Source organism: Pristiophorus japonicus, chromosome 9, assembly GCF_044704955.1.
Source record: "Pristiophorus japonicus isolate sPriJap1 chromosome 9, sPriJap1.hap1, whole genome shotgun sequence".
NCBI lineage: Eukaryota > Metazoa > Chordata > Chondrichthyes > Pristiophoridae > Pristiophorus > Pristiophorus japonicus.
Window position 1 is genome coordinate 128,847,964 of NC_091985.1, and position 22,221 is coordinate 128,870,184.

General features: G+C 48.9%; 1 long non-coding RNA gene across 2 annotated transcripts in view; it reads left to right on the plus strand.

Annotated features, from left to right (window-relative positions):
- The first annotated feature begins 364 nt into the window (after positions 1-364).
- LOC139272690 (uncharacterized) overlaps positions 365-22,221 on the plus strand; it is an 81,932-nt gene continuing 60,075 nt past the window's right edge. For both annotated transcript variants that reach the window (XR_011594942.1, XR_011594943.1), the window contains exon 1: positions 365-1,386. This is a non-coding gene — a long non-coding RNA (uncharacterized lncRNA). The remainder of the gene's footprint in view (positions 1,387-22,221) is intronic.

The following is a 22,221-nucleotide window of genomic DNA, read 5'->3' on the forward strand; positions in this document are numbered from 1 at the left end:
TCGCATTAGCAGCCGCTGAACCATTGCATGAATCACCTAAATTGAAAATCGCATTAGCCCATTGGTCATGTTAGTCACGGGTCCTTATCCCTTTTACTTGAACCTCGTGGTATTAACTCTTTTCGTAATTCATATCCATAATTTTAAACACAGTAACCATTCAGCATTAAAATATTAATTCTTATCATAAATCCATCATCCTACATTCACATAGCTCATTTAGACTCGCTCTTGCCTTACAAAAGTCTCTTTGTGGGGACTGCCAACGGTGTAAGGCCCTTTTAAGACTCCCGGGTGTATTTCCCTTTTAAGATGCCACCTTGTGGTTCCCACGAGGCTTGGGCGCCGCCATTTTAGTTGTACTGCTTGCCTTTGTTCTTTGCAGAGCTCTGCTGCTGCCCTCTTGAGCTCGCTGGCCTGCCGTTTTACTCTCTGGAAAAGAAGAAATAACAAGAATGAAGGAAAGAAAACAGCCAAAACATGATCTTGAATCTGGCCGTATCCTCTGTTCTGGCTCCTTCATCTGCTCTGACTCCTGCATCTGTCCGAGTAATCGCGTTCTCCCGAGTCGTACCTGCCGCCTCCGTAGCCTCCGCCGCTGCTGCAGCCTCCGCTCCTGCCCCAGTACCTGCCGCTGCTCCTGCAGCCCCCATGGCCGCCCCCACCGCCGCCGCTGTCCCGGCCTCCACCGTAGCCGTGACCACCGCCCGACTCTTCCTCCGCGTGGGCCCCCCCCGGACTTGTCGGCCATCGATGGGCCTTCCGTTCATCGCCCGCAGCGTGTCGCCGGCTCGCATCTCAGCGATTGGCCCGTGCGAGAAAAGCTGCTCTTCCAGGGTCGGGGCTGCCGGGTTGCTGTGGCCTGTGGAACTGAGACTGCTGATGAACTGCTTATTTCTTCTCCAGCTCGGTCAGCACTGCTCTTTGGAGACCCGGGGGACAGCGGTCTGTGGAGGAGTGAAGTCTTCCCAGCTCCCATGGACCTTTCCCATCCATCTTCTGCCGAGAAGCGTCGGTCCATCGCCTGCAATGACCCACAAAGATAAATTGTGCGTCTCGCCCCCGTGAGATACCTGCACATCCACTCTGCCAAGAACAGGCGTCAGTTCCTTGGTGTAGGTACACAGCTTTGCCGTGACCAGGACCAGCTTGGGTCGTGCAGCTGGGTTGACCCACAGTTTTTCAAAAGTTTTCTGACTCATCAACGATGGACCCGATCCAGTATCTACTTCCATACTCACTGGGACTCTGTTAATCTTGACCTCCATAATCACCGGGGCCGAACCGTTGGTACACGTATACAGTCCAAACAACGCCTCGTCTTCTGCCTTTTTCCTCGCTGGAAAATGGACCCTTTGGACCCTCTGCCATCTCCTCAGCCACACGGTGAGTCAGATTTCTTTTACACATACGCTGAAGGTGGCCTTTCGTGTGGCAGGTATTGCACGTATACTCCACAAACCTGCACCGGTGAGCCCCATGGCTTCCTCCGCAGCGCCAGCATGGTGCTGCTTGATTGGCCCCCCTCGGTGGACTCTGAGTTCTAGTACCCCGAGGTCTGTGCTCTCTGCCCTGGGCAGAGCCACATTCTGCAGTTTTGTCCGTGGTGGGCGCTATCCTGTGGACAGTGCCTGCCGGGTTCGAGACTGTGTGGATCATTTGCTTGGTGCTGCAAGTCGATGCCATAAGCGCCCTGCTGGTGGTGATGGCTTGCTTCAGGGTGACTGTAGGTTCCGTGGATAGCAGCCTGTGAAGGAGACCCTCATGGCCAATACCCATAACAAAAACGTCTTGCAATGCGTCTTCAACGTGTGTGCCAAAATCATACGGCGCCGCGAGTCTCCTGAGGTCTGTAACATATTTGGTGACATCCTGGCTCTCAGGTCTGCAGTGGTGGTAGAATTTGTACCGGGCCATGAGGATGCTCTCCTTCGGTTTAAGTTGGTCCCTGTCCCTGGCGCTCCCGGGTGCCAGCAAATCCCTGACGAGACAGTAAACCTTATCGCCACAGCTGGAAAGTAATATCGCCTTACGCTTCTCTCTCAGTGCGTCCGTGTGCCCCGTCAGGTCGTTTGCTGTGAAGTAATACTCGAGCCTTTCCGTAAAGGCCTCCCAATCATTTCCCACCGTAAAATCCTTTAACGAGCCCAGAGTGGCCATAGTTGCATGATGCGTGAAGTTCGTCCGTGTCCTTGTCGCCAATGTAGTGTATGTAGCACTCAAATCACTGTCTCCACACGGTCTGGTGTTGTAGTAACTGCTGTAACCTTAGTCCTTTATTGTCTGACTCCAGAGTGCCTCTCAGGTGTGGTGGGCAGCCTTTTATACTCTGTCTTGCAGGTACTTTCAGGTCTCCCACCACAGCGCCCTCTGTGGCGCACCATTGTACTTATACATTTAATGTACTTGGACAATACATAACACCTATAGAAACTCTTGCTATCTGTTTTTATATTTTGAGCTAGTTTACTTTCATAGTCTATCTTCCCTTTCTTAATCATTTTTTTAGTCGTGCTTTTCTGGCTTTTAAAAGCTTCCCAGTCTTCTGTCCTCCCACTAGTTTTGGCCACTTTGCCCTTGTTTTTAATTGGATACCGTTCTTTATTTCTTTAGTTAGCCACGGATGGCTATCTTTTATCTTACACCCTTTCCTCCTCACTGGAATATATTTTTCTTGAGAATTGTGAAATATCTCCTTAAATGTACACCACTGGTCATCAACCGTCCTACACTTTAATCTATTTTTCCAGTCCACTTTACCCAACTCTGCCCTCATATCTTCATAGTCTCCTTTATTTAAGCTTTGTACGCTGGTTAGAGATCCAACTTTCTCACCCTCCATCTGAATTTGAAATTCAATCATGCTATGATCACTCATTCCGAGGGGATCCTTTACCAGGAGATTGTTTATTAATCCTGTCTCATTACACAGGACCAGATCTAAGATAGCTGCCCCCTGGTTGGTTCCGTTACATACTGCTCAAGGAACCCATCCCTTATGTACTCTATGAACTCCTCAAGGCTACCCTGACCAATTTGATTTGTCCAATCAATATGGAGGTTAAAATCACCCATGATTATTGCTGTTCCCTTTTTACAAGCCCCCACTATCTCCTGGTTTATGCTCCGACCAACAGAGTTGCTACTGTTAGGGGGCCTATAGACTACACCAGTGAATTTTTCCCCTTATTGTTCCTAATCTCCACCCAAACTATTTCAACATCCTGATCATTTGAGCCAATATCGTTTCTTACTATTGCAGTAATTCCTATCAATAGAGCTACCCCACCTCCTTTTCCTTTCTGTCTGTCCTTCCGGATTGTCAAGTACCCCTGAATATTTAATTCCCAGTCCTGGTCACCTTGCAACCATGTCTCTGTAATGGCTATCAGATCATACCCATTTGTCTCAATTTGTTCCGTCAACTCACCTATTTTGTTACAAATGCTAGGTGCATTGAGACAAAGTGCCTTTAAGTTTGTTTTTTTACCCTTTCTTCCTGCTTGTTTTCTCTTTCCTTCAAACTCACTTCCTTTATTTTTGCTTTCTAATTCCAGCTTTACTCCCCTCCCTACTGAATCTAGTTTCAGGTTCCCATCCCCCTGCCAAGCTAGTTTAAACGCTCCCCAACAGCACTAGCAACCCCCCCTCCCCCTGCGAGGATATTGGTCCTGGCTCTGTTGAGGTGCAACCCGTCCGGCTTGTAAGGTTCCACCTCCCTCAGAAGCGGTCCCAATTGATACGTATGCTTATCACTATAACAGATCACACGTTGCCCATGCTGGAGCTGATCACCTTATGACCTTTCAGTTTAATGTAAACTCCAAAAATGAGCACTGCAGGAGGAGTCTGCTTTATATAGGAGACAGCACGAGGTGCAGTAATGTGTGCCTCCCGGGCTTTCCCCATCTGTTGGTTATTACATGTAATTACATGGTACAATGTATGGTACAGAGCATGGCTGCAAATACATCACACCAATGCCTCAGGAAACTAAAGCCCTTCCGCCTGCATCATCATCATCATCATCATAGGCAGTCCCTCGGAATCGAGGAAGACTTGCTTCCACTCCTGAAGTGAGTTCCTTGGTGGCTAAACAGTCCAATATGAGAGCCACAGACTCTGTCACAGGTGGGACAGATAGTCACTGAGGGAAGGGCTGGGTGGGACTGGTTTGTCACACGCTCTTTCCGCTGTCTGCGCTTGATTTCTGCATGCTCTCGGCGTTGAGACTCGAGGTGCTCAGCGCCCTCTCGGATGCATGTCCTCCACTTAGGGCGGTCTTGGGCCAGGGATTCCCAGGTGTCAGTGGGGATGTCGCACTTTATCAGGGAGGCTTTGAGGGTGTCCTTGTAACGTTTCCGCTGCCCACCTTTGTCTCGTTTGCTGTGAAGGAGCTCCGAATAGAGCACTTGCTTTGGGAGTCTCGTGTCTAGCATGCGGACAATGTGGTCTGCCCAGCGGAGCTGATCGAGTGTGGTCAGTGCTTCAATGCTGGTGATGTTAGACTGAATGAGGACACAGATTTTGGTGTTTCTGTCCTCCCAGAGGATTTGTAGGATCTTGCGGTGTCATCGTTGGTGATATTTCTCCAGCAACTTGAGGTGTCTACTGCACTTGTCCATGTCTCTGAGCCATACAGGAGGGCAGGTATTACTACAGCCCTGTAGACTATGAGCTTGGTGGCAGTTTTGAGAATCTGGTCTTCAAACACTCTTTTCCTCAGGCGGCCGAAGGCTGCACTGGTGCACTGCAGGTGGTGTTGGATCTCGTCGTCGATGCCTGCTCTTGTTGATAGGAGGCTCCCGTGGAAAGTTGTCCACGGTGTCCAGGGCCCCACCTGCACCATCTCTCCAGCCACGTATTCATCTGCTCTACCCTCTTATTTCTGTACTCACTAGCTCGTGGCACTGGGAGTAATCCGGAGATTACTACCTTTGAGGTCCTGCTTTTTAATCTCTCTCCTAGCTCCCTAAACTCTGCCTGCAGGACCTCATCCCTCTTCCTACCTATGTCATTGGTACCGAAGTGGACCACGACCTCTGGCTGTTCACCCTCTCCCCCCAGAATGCCCTTCAGCCGCTCAGTGGCATCCTTGACCCTGGCACCAGGGAGGCAACATACCATTCTGGAGTCACGTCTGTGGCCGCAGAAATGCCTGTGTGCTCCCCTGACTATTGAATTCCCTACCACTACAGCTCTTCCACTCTTCTTCCTCCCCTCCTGTGTAGCTGAGCCACCCTTGGTGCCATGGGCTTGGCTCTGGCTGCACTCCCCACCATCGCCCTCACCGGCACTCAGAACAGAGGACCGGTTGGAGAGCAAGATGGACTCAGGGGACTCCTGCACTACCTGCCTAGTCCTCCTCTTCTGTCTGGTGGTCACCCATTCCCTCTCTGCCTGAACACTCTTAAGCTGTGGGGTGACCGCCTCTAGAAACGTGCTATCCACGTAGCTCTCAGTCTCACGGATGCACCGCAGTGACCCTAGCTGCCGCTCAGGCTCCAAAACACGGAGCTCGAGTTGGTGCAGCCGGAGACACCTCCTGCACACATGGTCGCTCCGGCTGCGCGAAGCACCCGGGACTTCCCACATACCACAGGATGCGCAATCCATGGGACTGCGCTGCTCTGCCATCCCTCTAGTTACACTCGCAACTATCGAGTAGAACTAAACTCTAAACCTTAGCACAACACACCCACCCGCTACTGAACAAACAGCCGATTTAATTAACTGGCTCTCCTTAGATAATAAAGATCACATATGTTTACTGGCAGATGCTACTTACAACAATTCCAAAGGTTTCCTACTGAAAAGAAAAAGAAAAATACTCACCACTCCACCAGCCAATCACTTACCTGCTTGGCTGTGACGTCACACTTCGATTTTGATTTTTTTAACTTTTTGTCCCTGCTCCGACTCTCAGGTCCATTTTCTGGGCCTCTCGATCCTCCCGCTCCTGCTCCTGTGGCTCCTCCGACTCTCGGGCCCTTTTTCTGGGCCTCTCGATCCTCCCGCTCCTGCTCCTGCTGTCACACTCCTCGAACCCTAGTTGCATTGAGATGGGGCATAAAATGGCATCAGAAAAAGAAAGATTTGCATTTATAAAGCGCTTTTCATGACCTCAGCATGTAGCAAAGTGCTTTACAGCCAATGAAGCATTTTGAAGTGTTGTAATGTAGGAAATTTGCACACGGCAAGCTTTCACAAACAGCCATGAGATAATGACCCAATAATCTATATTAATGATGTTGGCTGAGGGATAAATATTGGCTAGGACACCGAGGATAACTCCCCTACTCACTTTCGAATAGTGCCATGGGCGCTTTATATCCACCTGAGAGGGACGTTGCTCTGAATTGTAAGTGTTGTGGGCTATTCTGGGGCTGGATTAATTTCGTGCAAAGAAATAAAATGGTTGCGCTTGATGACCACTACTGCTGGCTCTGTCTATTATTTGAAGTTAATCCCGATCCACAAGATACTGCCCAGAGGTTTCCAGGGTACATCAGAACCTTGGCATAACCTCAGAAACACCTCGGAACATGTCACACAGCTGCATACAATGCCAAATGATCCTTTTCTTCCTCGGTAGTAGATAGCCTGAGATTTCTCTCCAGATAGGATTTCATCAGCATAATCAAGCAGACTACCAGACTGTCAGTCCCAAGCCGTGGCTATCGCACCAATATTGATTTTACTCGGAGGCTAAAACCATCTCATTGTGTACACTGAATTGCTTGACGAGCTACTTCTGTCTTTACAGAGATCTCTTTTAGATTAGTTGCAGTCTGCCTCGGGGGAAGACTTCCACAGTCAAGGATCAGCTACAGCTACAGACTGGATCTCATTAAAGATTCAGCTTCCAATTAACAGTCCTGTCTTTGACCAGTGTGGTTACAACATTGAGTTTAGTCCTCAGTGAGATAGAAGTCTTACTTTGCACACAATTATTAGCAAACCTTTCACACCATTCAATGGAAAATTGAACGGACATAGATAGATTAGGACCTAATTTGTAATGCAGGCCCTAATTCTGTATCGGACACCTCTGTGTGTAAAGGAGTTTCCTTTTCTAGACATCCTTAGTGCTATTGTCTCTCTAAATTATCGTCTTTTTTAACAAGGCCGCCACATAGCTTTGTGAAGACCTGAAATCCTATCTTCCTACTAGATACATTAAAAAAGAAAGACTTGCATTTATATAGCGCCTTTCATTACCTCAGGATGTCCCAAAGTCCTTTACAGCCAATGAAATACTTTTGAAGTGTAGAAACTGCTGTAATGTAGGAAATATGGCAGCCAAGTTTGCATACAGCAAGCTCTCACAAACAGCAATGTGATAAGAAGGACAGACGCACAAACATTAGCGTCCTTATCCAGGCCAACATCCCCAGCATTGAAGCACTGACCACACTTGATCAGCTCCGCTGGGCAGGCCACATAGTTCGCATGCCAGACACGAGACTCCCAAAGCAAGCGCTCTACTCGGAACTTGCCAAAGGTGGGCAGAGGAAACGTTACAAGGCCACCCTCAAAGCCTCCCTGATAAAGTGCAACATCCCCACTGACACCTGGGAGTCCCTGGCCATAGACCGCCCTAAGTGGAGGAAGTGCATTCGGGAGGGTGCTGAGCTCCTTGAGTATCGTCACCGAGAGCATGCGAGAAATCAAGCGCAGTCAGCGGAAGGAGCGTGCAGCAAACCAGGCTCCCTGCCCACCCTTTCCCTCAACGACTAACTGTCCCACCTGTGACAGAGACTGTGGTTCTTGTATTGGACTGTACAGCCACCTAAGAACTCATGCTAAGAGTGGAAGCAAGTCTTCCTTGATTCCGAGGGACTGCCTATGATGAAAGATAATTTGGCTAAGTGATGTTGATTGAGGGATAAATATTGGGCAGGACATTGGGGATAACTCCTCTGCTCGTGTTCAAAATAGTGTCATAGGACCTTTTATGTCCACTTGAGAGAGCAGACGGGGCCTCGGTTTAGCAACTCATAGAAACATAGAAACATAGAAAAATAGGTGCAGGAGTAGGCCATTCGGCCCTTCTAGCCTGTACCGCCATTCAATGAGTTCATGGCTGAACATGCAACTTCAGTACCCCCTTCCTGCTTTCTCGCCATACCCCTTGATCCCCTAGTAGTAAGGACTACATCTAACTCCCTTTTGAATATATTTAGTGAATTGGCTCAACAACTTTCTGTGGTAGAGAATTCCACAAGTTCACCATTCTCTGGGTGAAGAAGTTTCTCCTCATCTCGGTCCTAAATGGCTTACCCCTTATCCTTAGACTGTGACCCCTGGTTCTGGACTTCCCCAACATTGGGAACATTCTTCCTGCATCTAACCTGCCTAAACCCGTCAGAATTTTAAACGTTTCTATGAGGTCCCCTCTCATTCTTCTGAACTCCAGTGAATACAAGCCCAGTTGATCCAGTCTTTCTTGATAGGTCAGTCCCACAATCCTGGGAATCAGTCTGGTGAACCTTCGCTGCACTCCCTCAATAGCAAGAATGTCCTTCCTCAAGTTAGGAGACCAAAACTGTACACAATACTCCAGGTGTGGCCTCACCAAGGCCCTGTACAACTGTAGCAACACCTCCCTGCCCCTGTACTCAAGTCCCCTCGCTATGAAGGCCAACATGCCATTTGCTTTCTTAACCGCCTGCTGTACCTGCATGCCAACCTTCAATGACTGATGTACCATGACACCCAGGTCTCGTTGCACCTCCCCTTTTCCTAATCTGTCACCATTCAGATAATAGTCTGTCTCTCTGTTTTTACCACCAAAGTGGATAACCTCACATTTATCCACATTATACTTTATCTGCCATGCATTTGCCCACTCACCTAACCTATCCAAGTCACTCTGCAGCCTCATAACATCCTCCTCGCAGCTCACACTGCCACCCAGCTTAGTGTCATCCGCAAATTTGTAGATACTACATTTAATCCCCTCGTCTAAATCATTAATGTACAGTGTAAACAGCTGGGGCCCCAGCACAGAACCTTGCGGTTACCCACTAGTCACTGCCTGCCATTCTGAAAAGTCCCCATTTACTCCTACTCTTTGCTTCCTGTCTGCCAACCAGTTCTCAATCCATGTCAGCACACTACCCCCAATCCCATGTGCTTTACTGAAAGACAGTAACTCCCACTGTGCAGCGCTCCCTCAGCATTGCACGGGAGTGTCAGCCTAGATTTTTGTGCTCTAGTCACTGGAGTGGGAAATGAAGGAGCAAATCATTTTCTTTCGAAGTCAAAATTCAAGTAATCTTTAAGGAAATTGTTGATGCACAGAGCAAACTTTGCTGATTATTTTTTCTTTCATTTATCTTAATTTTTCCTACATTGGAGTATCTGTAGTATGTTCTGACTTTCTTTAAGACTAGTTTCTACATTTTGTTTGTCCCTTACTCCTGATGCCACTGATCCATACATTGCCACAAGCACTGGTCAGTCACTGGCTAGTCTCTGGGACCCAGCCATTGGCCATATTTCACACGAGCATCTGCAGACTAGTCAAGCACAGGGGCCATCATAGCCCAGTCTAAAACCTGTTACGTTCTAAGATTTCTTTACTCTTTTTTTATTCTAGATATTTTTGGCTTTCCTATTTCAGACCTAACAATGCCTCTAACTCCCCATGTCCCTGGGAGATTGCTTTCGACACTTGGCCAGATATATAGATATATGTTCCGATGACGCTGTCGATGTTTTCCAATCGCTCCATGGTCTCGCCCTTCCTATCTCTGTAACCTCCTCCAGCTCTACAACCCTCCGAGATCTCTGCGCTACTAAACTAAACAGGGCTACAGAAACAAAGTTATTATTTGTTTCCCAAAGATTGGAAGCAACTTCCAAAGGACTGAATTTCATTAAATTTCAGGAAGTCAATAGGCTGAAAGCACGAGAAGGGATGACAGTACAGATCAAACCACTGAGTAGATTATTACAGTCATTTTGAAAAAAACACCCCATGTGGTGCAGTGGGAAAAAAAAATCTGCCCCATTTTCTTTTGTTCAATGATTGAAAAAAAATGATTCATTAAATAACAAAACAGCTGAGCCAGTAATCAAATGGCAGTTATATTTTTTTCACGGCTGTATTTGCTAACTGTACATTTCTGCAAATGATGAGTTTACGGAGAGAAATCATTTTGTTTCCATTAATCCTACGCGACAAGACACAGATTATAAGGTATAATGTAATTAATAACTAAACGTGTTCTTTTAGACAACTGGCAAGACTTAATTACAAGGATTTGGTATTGCCGATTGGATGCAACGTAGCGTTCAGTGTGTCCATCTCCTGCACAGTACAGTTCTCAAAATAACACACTGGGTTGTCAGTCAGTGACTCAGCTCCTGGTGAATTCGGTGCAGTGATAGTGTTCCAAGTAGCAGCACATTATCTGTTTTGTCGCTCAAGTGAGTAATTGCTTTGCCACTCAAGTTCTCCTCACTTGCTTTTTCTTTATAATGTATCTGGATATATATTTCAGTCCCCCGACTGAACAAAATGCTGTCAGCAGTTTGGAGGCAAGCCAAATATTCTCCAGGTTGCACGGATTTTTCACTCGGAAATTTTATTTTGCAGTAACTAAATATTTTATGACATTTCTTTTCCGTTGGTATAATTGAGCTGCTTTTTTGAGTTCTGTTGAATAGCATTTTATTATTGAGGGACGTCAAAGTTTATTTAAGTGTATAAAGTAGGTGAACCTTTTAAGCTTTCAATAGGGAGCCAGACACGTTCCTGAGGGCGCCCAACATAACAGCATATAGAAGCTTGGGGGATGTTCTTCCCCATCCTTGGATCAGAGAAGGTTAAGACATGACCTAATAGAAGTTTTCAAGACGATGAGAGGTTTTGATAGAGAAAAATTATTCCCTCAGGCGAGTGGGTCAATCACCAGAGGTCAGAGATTCAAAATCATTGGCAAAAGATCTAGAGGGGAGATGAGGAGAAATGTTTTCACTCAGAGAGTTGTTGGGGTCTGGAACGCTCTACCTCAAAAGGTGTTTGAAGCTGATTCCATAAATAATTTTAAAAGGGAGCTGGACAGGTATGTTCTACCCTCCGTAGACTTGAGGCAATCCAAAACTCTGCTGCCCGTGTCCTAACTCGCACCAAGTCCTGCTGATCTACATTGGCTCCCGGTTAAGCAATGCCTCGATTTAAAAATGATCATTCTTGTTTCCAAATCTCTCCATGACCTCGCCCCCTCCCTATCTCTGTAATCTCCACCAGCTTTACAGCCCCCAAAAATATCTGCGCTCCTCCAATTCTGGCCTTTTGTGAGGTTATCCACTTTGGGGGCAAAAACACGAAGGCAGAATATTATCTGAATGGCAGCAGATTAGGAAAAGGGTAGGTGCAATGAGACCTGGGTGTCATGGTACATCAGTCATTGAAAGTTGGCATGCAAGTGCAGCAGGCGGTGAAGAAGGCAAATGGTATGTTGGCCTTCATAGTTAGGGGTTTTGAGTATAGGAGCAGGGAGGTCTTACTGCAGTTGTACAGGGCCTTGGTGAGGCCTCACCTGGAATATTGTGTTCAGTTTTGGTCTCCTAATCTGAGGAACAATGTTCTTGCTATGGAGAGAGTGCAGCGAAGGTTCACCAGACTGATTCCCGGGATGGCTGGACTGACACATGAGGAGAGACTGGATCGACTGGGCCTTTATTCACTGGAGTTTAGAAGGATGAGAGGGGATCTCATAGAAACATATAAAATTCTGACGGGACTGGACAGGTTAGATGCAGGAAGAATGTTCCCGATGTTGGGGAAGTCCAGAACCAGGGGACACAGTCTAAGGATAAGGGGTAAGCCATTTAGGACTGAAATGAGGAGAAACTTCTTCACGCAGAGAGTTGTTAACCTGTGGAATTCCCTAACGCAGAGAGTTGTTGATGCCAGTTCATTGGATATATTCAAGAGGAAGTTAGATTTGGCCCTTACAGCTAAAGGGATCAAGGGGTATGGAGAGAAAGCAGGAAAGGGGTACTGAGGGAATGATCAGTCATGACCATATTGAATGGTGATGCAGGCTCGAAGGGCCGAATGGCCTACTCCTGCAGCTATTTTCTATGTTTCTATGTTTCTATGTTTTGAGCATCCCCGATTTTAATCACTTCACCATTTGTGGCTGTGCCTTCAGCTGCCTGGGCCCTAAGCTCTGGAATTCCCTCCCTAAATCTCTCCACTACTCGACATCTCTCTCCTCCTTTAAGACACTCGTTCAAACCTTTTGACCAATCTTTTGGTTATCTGCTCTAATATTTCCTTATGTGGCTCAGTGTGAAATTTTGTTTAATAATGAGTGAAGCGCTTTGGGACATTTTAGTATGTTAAAGCCACTATATAAATACAAGTTGTTATTGTTGAGGATGAGGAACTTGCAGGGTTACGGACATAAAGCGCAAGTGAGGGACGAAGTACAACTGCTCTTTCAAAGAGCCAGCACAGGCACGATGGGCCAAATGGCCTCCTTCTGTGCTTTAAATTTCTATGATCTCCTAGAACCTGTTTGATCAACTCTGGGGGTCTGAGGCAAGTTTTTTTCCTAAATTGACCTAAGTTTTAATTTCTGTGTTGTTATTAACCTCTCCCAGGAAAATGCTTAGCTGGTGGATGGCTGTAGGATGGGGTGGGTGGGGTGGAGGTTGGAGGGTGGGGGGTGGGACAGGGTCGATGGGGTTTATGGTGTGTAGGTGTTACACTGTGACAGGATAGGGCAGGCTTGATGGATCAGCTAGTCTTTTCCTGTCCTTGTTTTTATTGTGTTCCGAACACAGATGAGGCTGCACACAGGGAGGTTAAAGTAACAGTGACCTCAGTCTTTAATCAGACGCTGCAGAGTGAGGAACAGGCCTTAGGGGCCGGCTTATATACAGTGCTCCCAAGGGATGCTGGGATCCCTTGGGACTACAGGGGATGAGCTCCCTGCAGGCGGAACATGGGAGTGCATGCTTTACAGATACACAACATCACTCCCCTCCCAAAGTCAAAGTGAAAACTATTTACAAGGTGAGGAGCCTTTCTTTCCCTGGTGGACCGCCTCGGTACAAATGTCTGTTCTGGTGTGTTGGCTGTGCCCTCGCTGGGCTGGCGTGTTGTTGGCCCTGCAGGGCTGCTAGGTGAGCCTGGCCTGGCCTTGCTGGGCTGGTCGGCATGATGGGTTCGATTTCCTGGTCAGCGTGGTGTCGTTGATCCTTTGGGTGTGTGTTGTGGGCTCGAAAAAGGTGGTGTCTGCTGTGGGTTGTTCAGGGCAGTCTGTGAACCGCAGCCTCGTTTGGTCCAGGTGCTTTCTGCAAATTTGTCCATTGTCTAGTTTGACTACACTCTATTCCCTTCTTTAGCTATCACCGTGCCTGCAATCCACTTGGGACCATGTCCATAGTTTAGCACATACACAGGGTCATTCAGATCAATTTCTCATGACACAGTGGCGCGATCATCGTTTACATTTTGTTGCTGCTGCCTGCTCTCTACCTGATCATGCAGGTTGGGGTGAACCAGCGAGAGTCTGGTTTTAAGTGTCCTTTTCATGAGTAGCTCAACCGGGGGCACCCCTGTGAGTGAGTGGGGTCTCGTGTGGTAGCTGAGCAGTGCTCGGGACAGGCGGGTTTGGAGTGAGCCTTATGTGACTTGTTTAAGGCTCTGTTTGATGGTTTGTACTGCCCGCTCTGCCTGCCCATTGGAGGCTGATTTAAACGGGACCGAGGTGACATGTTTGATCCAATTGCGGATCATGAATTCTTTAAATTCGGCAATGGTGAAACATGGCCCGTTGTCACTGACCAGTATGTCAGGCAGGCCGTGGGTGGCAAACATGGCCCTCAGGCTTTCAATGGTGGTGGTGGCGGTGCTTCCCGACATTATTTCACATTCAATCTATTTTGAAAAAGCATCCATCACCACCAGGAACATTTTATCGTGAAACGGGCCCGCATAGTCGACATGGGCCCTCGACCATGATCTGGAGGGCCAGGACCACAAACTTACTGGTGCCTCTCTGGGCGCGTTGCTCAACTGAGCACACATGCTGCATTGCCGTATACAGGACTCTAAGTCAGAGTCGATACCGGGCCACCACACGTGGGATCTGGCTATCGCTTTCATCATTTTAAACCCGGATGTGTGCTGTGGAGATCCAAAATGAATGTCTCCCTGCCCTTTTTTGGGTAGCACTACGCGGTTACCCCACAACAGGCTGTCTGCCTGAATGGACAATTCGTCCTTTCGCCACTGGAACGGCTTGATCGGCTCTTGCATTTCAATGGGGACGCTGGCCCAGCTCTCATGCAGTACACAGTTTTTTTTACTAGGGACAGCAGAGGATCTTGGCTGGTCCAAGTCCTAATCTGGTGGGCCGTGACAGGTGATTTATCATTTTTAAATGCTTCCATGACTATCAACAAGTCTGTGGGCTGCGCCAACATCAACAAGTTTGCAGGCTGCGCCATTTCCATCCCCTGTGGTGGGCAATGGTAGCCGACTGAGAGCATCCGCACAGTTCTCGGTGCCTGGCCTGTGGCAGATGGTATAGTTATACGCTGATAGCGCGAGTGTCCACCTTTGTATGCGGCTGAGGCATTAGTATTTATCCCCTTGTTTTCAGCGAACAGAGATGTGAGGGGCTTGTGATCGGTTCCCAGCTCAAATTTGAGGCCAAACAGATACTGATGCATTTTCTTTACCCCGAACACACACGCTAATGCCTCTTTCTCAATCATGCTGTAGGCCCGCTCGGCCTTAGACAAGCTCCTGGAGGCGACAGGTTGCAACTTCCCTGCAACGTTAGCTTGTTGTAATACACACCCGGCTCCGTATGACGATGCGTCACATGCTAGCACAAGTCTTTTACACGGGTTATACAATACAAGCAGCTTGTTGGAGCATAAAATGTTTCTGGCTTTCTCAAAAGCAATTACTTGTTTTTTTTCCCATTCCCAGTTCTCACCTTTGCGCAATAACACATGTAGGGGCTCTAAAAGGGTGCTTAACCCCGGTAGGAAGTTACCAAAATAGTTGAGGAGTCCCAGGAACGACCGCAGCTCCGTGACATTCTGTGGCCTGGGCACGTTCCTGATAGCCTCTATATTGGCGTCTGTGGGCCGAATGCCGTCCGCCGCGATCTTTCTCCCCATAAACTCCACTTCTGTTGCCATGAGGATGCAAATAAAGACTTGTGCTAGCATGTGACGCATCGTCATACGGAGCCGGGTGTGTATTACAACAAGCTAACGTTGCAGGGAAGTTGCAACCTGTCGCCTCCAGGAGCTTGTCTAAGGCCGAGCGGGCCTACAGCTTCAGCTGCAGCCCTTCGCGATCCAGTCGCTGGAGGACCTCCTCCAGGTTTTGTAGGTGCTCAGCAGTGTCCCGACCCGTGACCAATATGTTGTCCTGAAAGACCACAATGTGTGGTACCGACTTGAGTAGGCTTTCTATGTTTCTCTGGAAGATCGCTGCAGCCGACCGAATTCCAAACGGGCATCTGTTGTAGATGAACAGTCCCTTGTGAGTGTTGATGCAGGTGAGGCCCTTCGAAGACTCCTCCAGCTCCTGTGTCATGTAGGCCAAAGTCATGTCGAGCTTGGTGAATGTCTTGCCTCCTGTCAGCGTCGCAAATAGGTCGTCTGCCTTAGGTAGCGGGTATTGGTCCTGTAGCGAGAAACGTAATAGTTACTTTATAATCGCCGCAAATCCTGACCGTGCCATCACTTTTGAGTACTGGAACAATCGGGCTGGCCCACTCGCTGAATTCGACTGGGGAGATGATGCCCTCGCGTTGCAGCCTGTCCAGCTCGATTTCCACTCTCTTCCTCATCATGTGAGGTACCACTCGTGCCTTGTGGTGAATGGGTCATGCCTTTGGAACCAAGTGGATCCGCACCTTCGCTCCGGAAAAGTTTCCAATGCCTGGCTCAAAAAGGAAAGGAAATCTGTTTAGAACCTGGGTACACGAGGCCTCATCGACATGTGATAGCGCTCGGATGTCATCCCAGTTCCAGCGGATTTTGCCCAGCCAGCTCCTTCCAAGCAGTGTGGGGCCATCACCCGGGACAATCCAGAGTGGCAGTTCGTGCACCGTGCCCTCGTAGGTGACCTTGACCATGGCGCTGTCCAGAACAGTGATAAGCTCTTTGGTGTACATTCTCAGTTTCGTGTGGATGGGGCTCAGGGCTGGTCTGAATGCCTTGATGCACCACAGTCTCTCAAATATCTTTTTACTCATGATGGATTGGCTGGCGCCAGTGTCCAGTTCCATGGCTATGGGTAAGCCATTCAATTTTACGTTTAGCATTATAGGTGGACATTTCGTCGAAAATGTGTGCACCCCGTGTACTTCAGCATCTGCCTCCTCTCTCCGAGGCTCAAAATTGCTTTGATCCATCATGGACCGATCTTCCTCTGCCACGTAGTGGTTAGCAGGTTTTTCAGAGCTTGCAGCTCGTTTGCAATCTCGTTGGAGGTGCCCCATTGTTCCACAGCTCTTGCAAACATAGCCTTTGAAGCGGCATGAATAGGCTGACTGGAAGCCTCCACAACGCCAACAAGTTCTGAATTGCCTTGCATTTATCCTTTGTTGGGGACTCAGTCATCTGGGTCACCTGAGGCCTGCTGGCAGTTGCAGACTCATGGGTTCTGCCCTGTACATTTCTGCTCGCAAACACAGTTCCAGTTAATTTATGAACATTGCTAGCACTTGTGTGCTGAGAGATTTGTTTGGTGTTATCACTGATGGACATAAACGCCTGTGCTATCGCAATGGCCTTTCAGAGGGTCGGTGTCTCTACAGTCAAAAGTTTTCGTAGGATGGTCTCGTGGCCAATGCCCAGCACAAAAAAGTCTCTGAGATTTGCTCCAGGTAACCGTCAAACTCACCTTGTCCTTAGCTCGGCGACATAGCTCGCCACTTCCTGACCGTCAGATCGCTGGCACGTGTAGAACTGATACCTCGCCATCAGCACACTCTCCCTCGGGTTAAGATGCTCCCGAACCAGTGTACACAGCTCCTCATACGACTTATCTGTGGGTTTCACCGGAGCCAGAAGATTCTTCATGAGGCTGTAGGTCGGTGCCCCGCAGGCTGTGAGGAGGATCGCTCTCCTTTTTGCAGCGCTTCCTTCTCCGTCCAGCTCGTTGGCTACAAAGTACTGGTCTAGCCGTTCGACATAGGCTTCCCAGTCCTCACCCTCCGAGAACTTCTCCAGGATTCCCACAGTTTCCTGCATCTTTGCGTTGGATTCGTATTCTCGTCGCCAGTTATTGTGTTCCTAACACAGATGAGGCTGCACACAGGGAGGTTAAAATAACAGTGACCTCAGTCTTTAATAAGACTGTAAAGTCCTTACTCTACAGCATGAAACCACACGAGGCACATTCTGGGGACAAGGTCACTCTGTGACCTTAACTCTTTATTCACAGGACTCCAAAGACGATGACCCTGCGTGGTACCTCCCTTTTTATACCTGTGTGATCAGGTAAGGAGTGTCTCCCACAAGTTCACCCCTTGTGGTCACAGTGTGCATCTAGGTTGAGTGTATACAGTAATACAGTGGTGTTACATTGTTGTTACATACATGACATCACCTCCCCCAAAGTCTTATTGGGATCATAGATTTAGTCTTTCAGGTGGTCTACGCTCCCTCGTGGAGCGCTGCAGTTGGGGCTCCAGTTGTTGGACACTGACGTGAGTGTCTATCACCCATCGTGATTCCGGCCTGTCCGGGCTGACCGCAAGGACTGTGCATTCTTCTGATTGCTCTTGTTGCTCGTTCACTGGCGGTGTTGTGAGCTCCATCTCATGGTCTTCTTCAGGTTCCTCTGTGTCGATGCTGAACCTTTTTATTACTTGGTCCAGATGCTTACGGCATATCTGACCATTGTTGAGTTTTACCCCGATGATCCTATTCCCATCTTTGTTAATTACAGTGCTCTCAAGCCATTTGGGCCCCATGGCGTGATTGAGGATGAATACAGGATAATTTATTTCCATAACATCTCCCCCTCGAATTACGGTCATGGTACTCGTTTTGTGACTTGCGCTTGTCCTCAACTATGTCGGTCAGGACTGGGTGAATGAGGGGCAACTGAGTTTTGAGTGTCCGTTTCATTAGTAGCTCTGCGGGCGGGACCCCCGTGAGCGAGTGCAATTGGGATCTATAGGCCGGCAGGAGACGCGATAGGCGGCATTGTAGGGAGGGTCCTTGAATCTTGAGCATACCTTGCTTAATGATTTGGACCGCACGTTCCGCCTGGCCATTGGAGGCCGACTTGAACGGCGCAGTCCTGACGTGGTTGATGCCATTACCCGACATAAACTCTCGGAATTCGTAGCTTGTGAAACATGGGCCATTATCACTAACCAGAATGTCCGGCAAGCCATGGGTTGCAAAGATCGCACGTAGGCTTTCCACGGTGGTGAATGACGTGCATGAATTCAGAATGATGCACTCGATCCATTTCGCGTACGCATCTACTACAATAAGGAACATCTTACCCATGAACGAGCCCGCGTAGTCAACATGAATGTGTGACCATGGCCTGGTGGGCCAGGGCCACCGGCTGAGCGGTCTGAATCAATTCCAGGCCACCAAACGTGTGACCGGGCAATGGCCTTCATCAGCACAATGCCTGGGTGCTCGCTGTGGAGTTCCCTGATGAATGCCTCCCTGCCATTCTGGGGCATAACTACCCGGCTGCCCATAGTAGGCAGTCGGCTTGGATGGAGAGCTCATCCTTCCCTCTGTGGAACGATCTGACTTCCTCAGTGCATGCTCCGTGTGCGGGCGCCCAATCCCCAGTCAGGACACATTTCTTAATCAGGGATAGGAGGGGATCTCTGTTTGTCCAGATTTTGATCTGGTGTGCTGTGATGGGGGAGCCTGCGCTGTCAAAGGCATCGACAGCCATGACCATCTCAGCACTTTGCTCCGCTGTCCCCTCAGTGGTGGCCAGTGGAAGCCTGTTGAGCGCGTCAGCGCAATTTTCGATGCCGGGCCGGTGCTGGATGGAGTAGTCATAAGCAGCCAGCGTGAGACCCCATCACTGTATACGAGCTGATGCGTTGGTATTGATAGCCTTGCTGTCTGACAACAGGGATGTTAATGGCTTGTGGTCCGTCTTTAATTCAAACTTCCGACCAAAGAGGTACTGATGCATTTTTTTTACACCATAGACACATGCAAGCACTTCCTTCTCGACCATCCCATATTCCCGTTCTGCTTGAGAGAGCGACCTGGAGGCATAAGCCACAGGTTGTAGTTGACCCTCAGCATTGCTTTGCTGCAACACGCACCCAGCCCCATAGGACGATGCATCACATGTCAGAACCAAGTTTTTACAGGGGTCATACAGGGTCAACAACTTGTTTGAACAACTTTTTCGCACCCGATCAAAAGCCCGTTCCTGACAGTCCCCCCAAAACCAATCGCAACCCTTACGCAGGAGCACGTGTGACGGCTCCAACAACGTGCTCAAGTTCGGCAGAAAGTTCCTGAAATAGTTCAACAGTCCCAGGAATGAACGCAACTCCGATGTGTTGCAGGGCCTGGGTGCTCGTCGAATCGCCTCTGTTTGGATTTGGTGGGCCGAATCCCATCTGCAGCAACCCTCCTGCCCAGAAACTCAACCTCAGGAGCTAAGAACACACATTTAGATTTCTTGAGTCGCAGGCCTACCCGGTCCAGTCGGCGTAGCACCTCCTCCAGGTTGTGGAGGTGTTCCTCAGTGTCTCGACCCGTGATGAGGATGTCGTCCTGGAATACGATCGTTCCAGGAATGGATTTAAGCAGGCTTTCCATGTTTCGTTGAAAAATCGCGTCCGCTGATCGAATGCCAAACGGGCACCTGTTATAAACGAACAGTCCCTTGTGCTGTTGGTCAGTAGTTTAGATTCGTCGGCCAGTTCCTGGGTCATATAGGCTGAAGTGAGGTCCAACTTGGTGAACAGCTTGCTGCCTGCCAGCGTGGCGAATAGGTCCTCTGCTCTCGGGAGCGGGTATTGATCTTGTATGGACACCCGATTGATTGTGACCGTGTAGTCGCCACAGATCCTGACAGAGCCATCTGCTTTCAGGACGGGAACGATGGGGCTCGCCCAGTCACTGAATTCAACAGGCGAGATGATGCCCTCTCTCAACAGCCGGTCCAATTCGCTCTCGATCTTTTCCCACATCACATACGGCACCGTTCTGGCTTTGTGGTGCACTGGCCTGGCGTCCGGGGTGATGTGTATCACTACTTTAGTGCCTTTGAAAGTCCCGACGCCAGGTTGGAATAGTGAATCGAATTGTTGTAGGACTTGTGAGCACAAACTTCGCTCCACAGATGACATTGCGTGAACATCCCCCCATTTCCAGTTCATCTCGGCTCACCAGCTCTTCCCCAACAGTGCGGGACCATTGCCCAGGACAATCCAGAGCGGCAGCCGATTCACTAACCCATTGTGTGTGACAGCCAACATTGCACTGCCTAGCACCAGAATGATTTCTTTAGTGTAAGTCCGTAATTGTGTCTCAATACGTGCTAATTTGGGTCTACTGGCTTTAAGTGGCCACAGCTTCTCAAATTGTTGAATGGCCATGAGTGACTGGCTAGCCCCAGTGTCCAACTCCATGCGTACAGGGATACCGTTTAATAAAACCCTCATCATCATTGGTGGCGTTCTGATGTATGAACTATGAATATTCGCCATATGGACCTGCTGAACCTCGTCCATCGATTTGCCCCAAAAGTCATCCTGCCTCAAAGAACCCTCTCCTGGTCCATCCGCCTCATATATTAGACTGGTTGCAGACTTCCTGCACATTCGAGCTAAGTGGCCACTGAGATTGCAGTTCCTGCAGACAAACTGTTGAAATCTGCAAGATCTAGCTGAGTGTTTTCCCCCACACCTCCAGCACAAGTTAAAGTTTCCATTGTTGGGAACAAAGGAACTATGGCCAGGCATTCCGCGCTGACTGTCCCTTTTGACTGTTCTTAAGTACCCTATTAGCGGGTGTCAATGGTCCCATCCCGGGCCGCATTGTCCACTGTGATGGCGTGAATGTCCGTTCAGCCTGCTGTCTCTGTCTCTGTTGATGTCCTACTCTGGGGTCTATTGCTACCTGAGGGGTGTCGGACTGCCCCGGCCTGCCTGCGGGGCTCTGAGTCGCATTGATGATGTTGACTCCCTAATCCATCGCCACATTAGAGGCAGAATTGTGCGCGTATATTATTTTCGTCTCTTTCTCCCCCTTCATGAAAGTTTGAGCCATCAACGCCGCCACTTCCAAGGTCAAATCCTTGGTCTCAATTAATTTGCGGAAAATTCCCGCATGACCGATGCCCTCGATAAAGAAGTCCCTTAGCATCTCCTCCCTGCAGGAGTCTGTGAACTTACAGAGGCTGGCCAAATGCCGGAGGTCCGCTACGAAGTCCGATAGGCTCTGTCCTTCACGATGTCGGTGAGTGTAGAATCTGTGTCGGGCCATATGTATGCTACTCGCCGGTTTGAGGTGCTCCCCGATCTATTTGCTATGTTCTTCAAAGGTTTTGTCTGCCAGCTTTTCGGGTGCTAGTAAGTCCTTCATGAGCATGTAAGTCTTTGGTCCGTAGCTGGTCAAAAGATGAACCCTTCGCTTGTCGGCCGCTGCAACCCCCAGCCATTCTTTCGTAACGAAGCTTTACTGAAGCCTCTCGACAAAATCGTCCCAGTCTTCCCCAACACAGTACCGTTCCTCTGTGCTACCGGTGGCCATTCTCGTGGGTCGTGAATTCCCGTTTCTCGTCGCCAATGTAAGGTCCTTACTCTACAGCATGAAACCACACGAGGCACATTCTGGGGACAAGGTCACTCTGTGACCTTAACTCTTTGCTCACAGGACTCCAAAGACAATGACCCTGCGTGGGACCTCCCTTTTTATACCTGTGTGATCAGGTAAGGAGTGTCTCCCACAAGTTCACCCTTTGTGGTCACAGTGTGCATCTAGATTGAGTGTATACAGTAATACAGTGGTGTTACATTGTGGTTACATACATGACAAAGACACTCCAGAGTGAGGAACAGGCCTTAGGGGCCGGCTTATATACATTGCTCCCAAGGGATGCTGGGAACCCTTGGGACTTCAGGGGATGAGCTCCCTGGTGGCGGAACATGGGGGTGCATGCTTTACAGATACGCAACAGTTTCCACATGTTTCTATTCATTCACTGGATGTGGG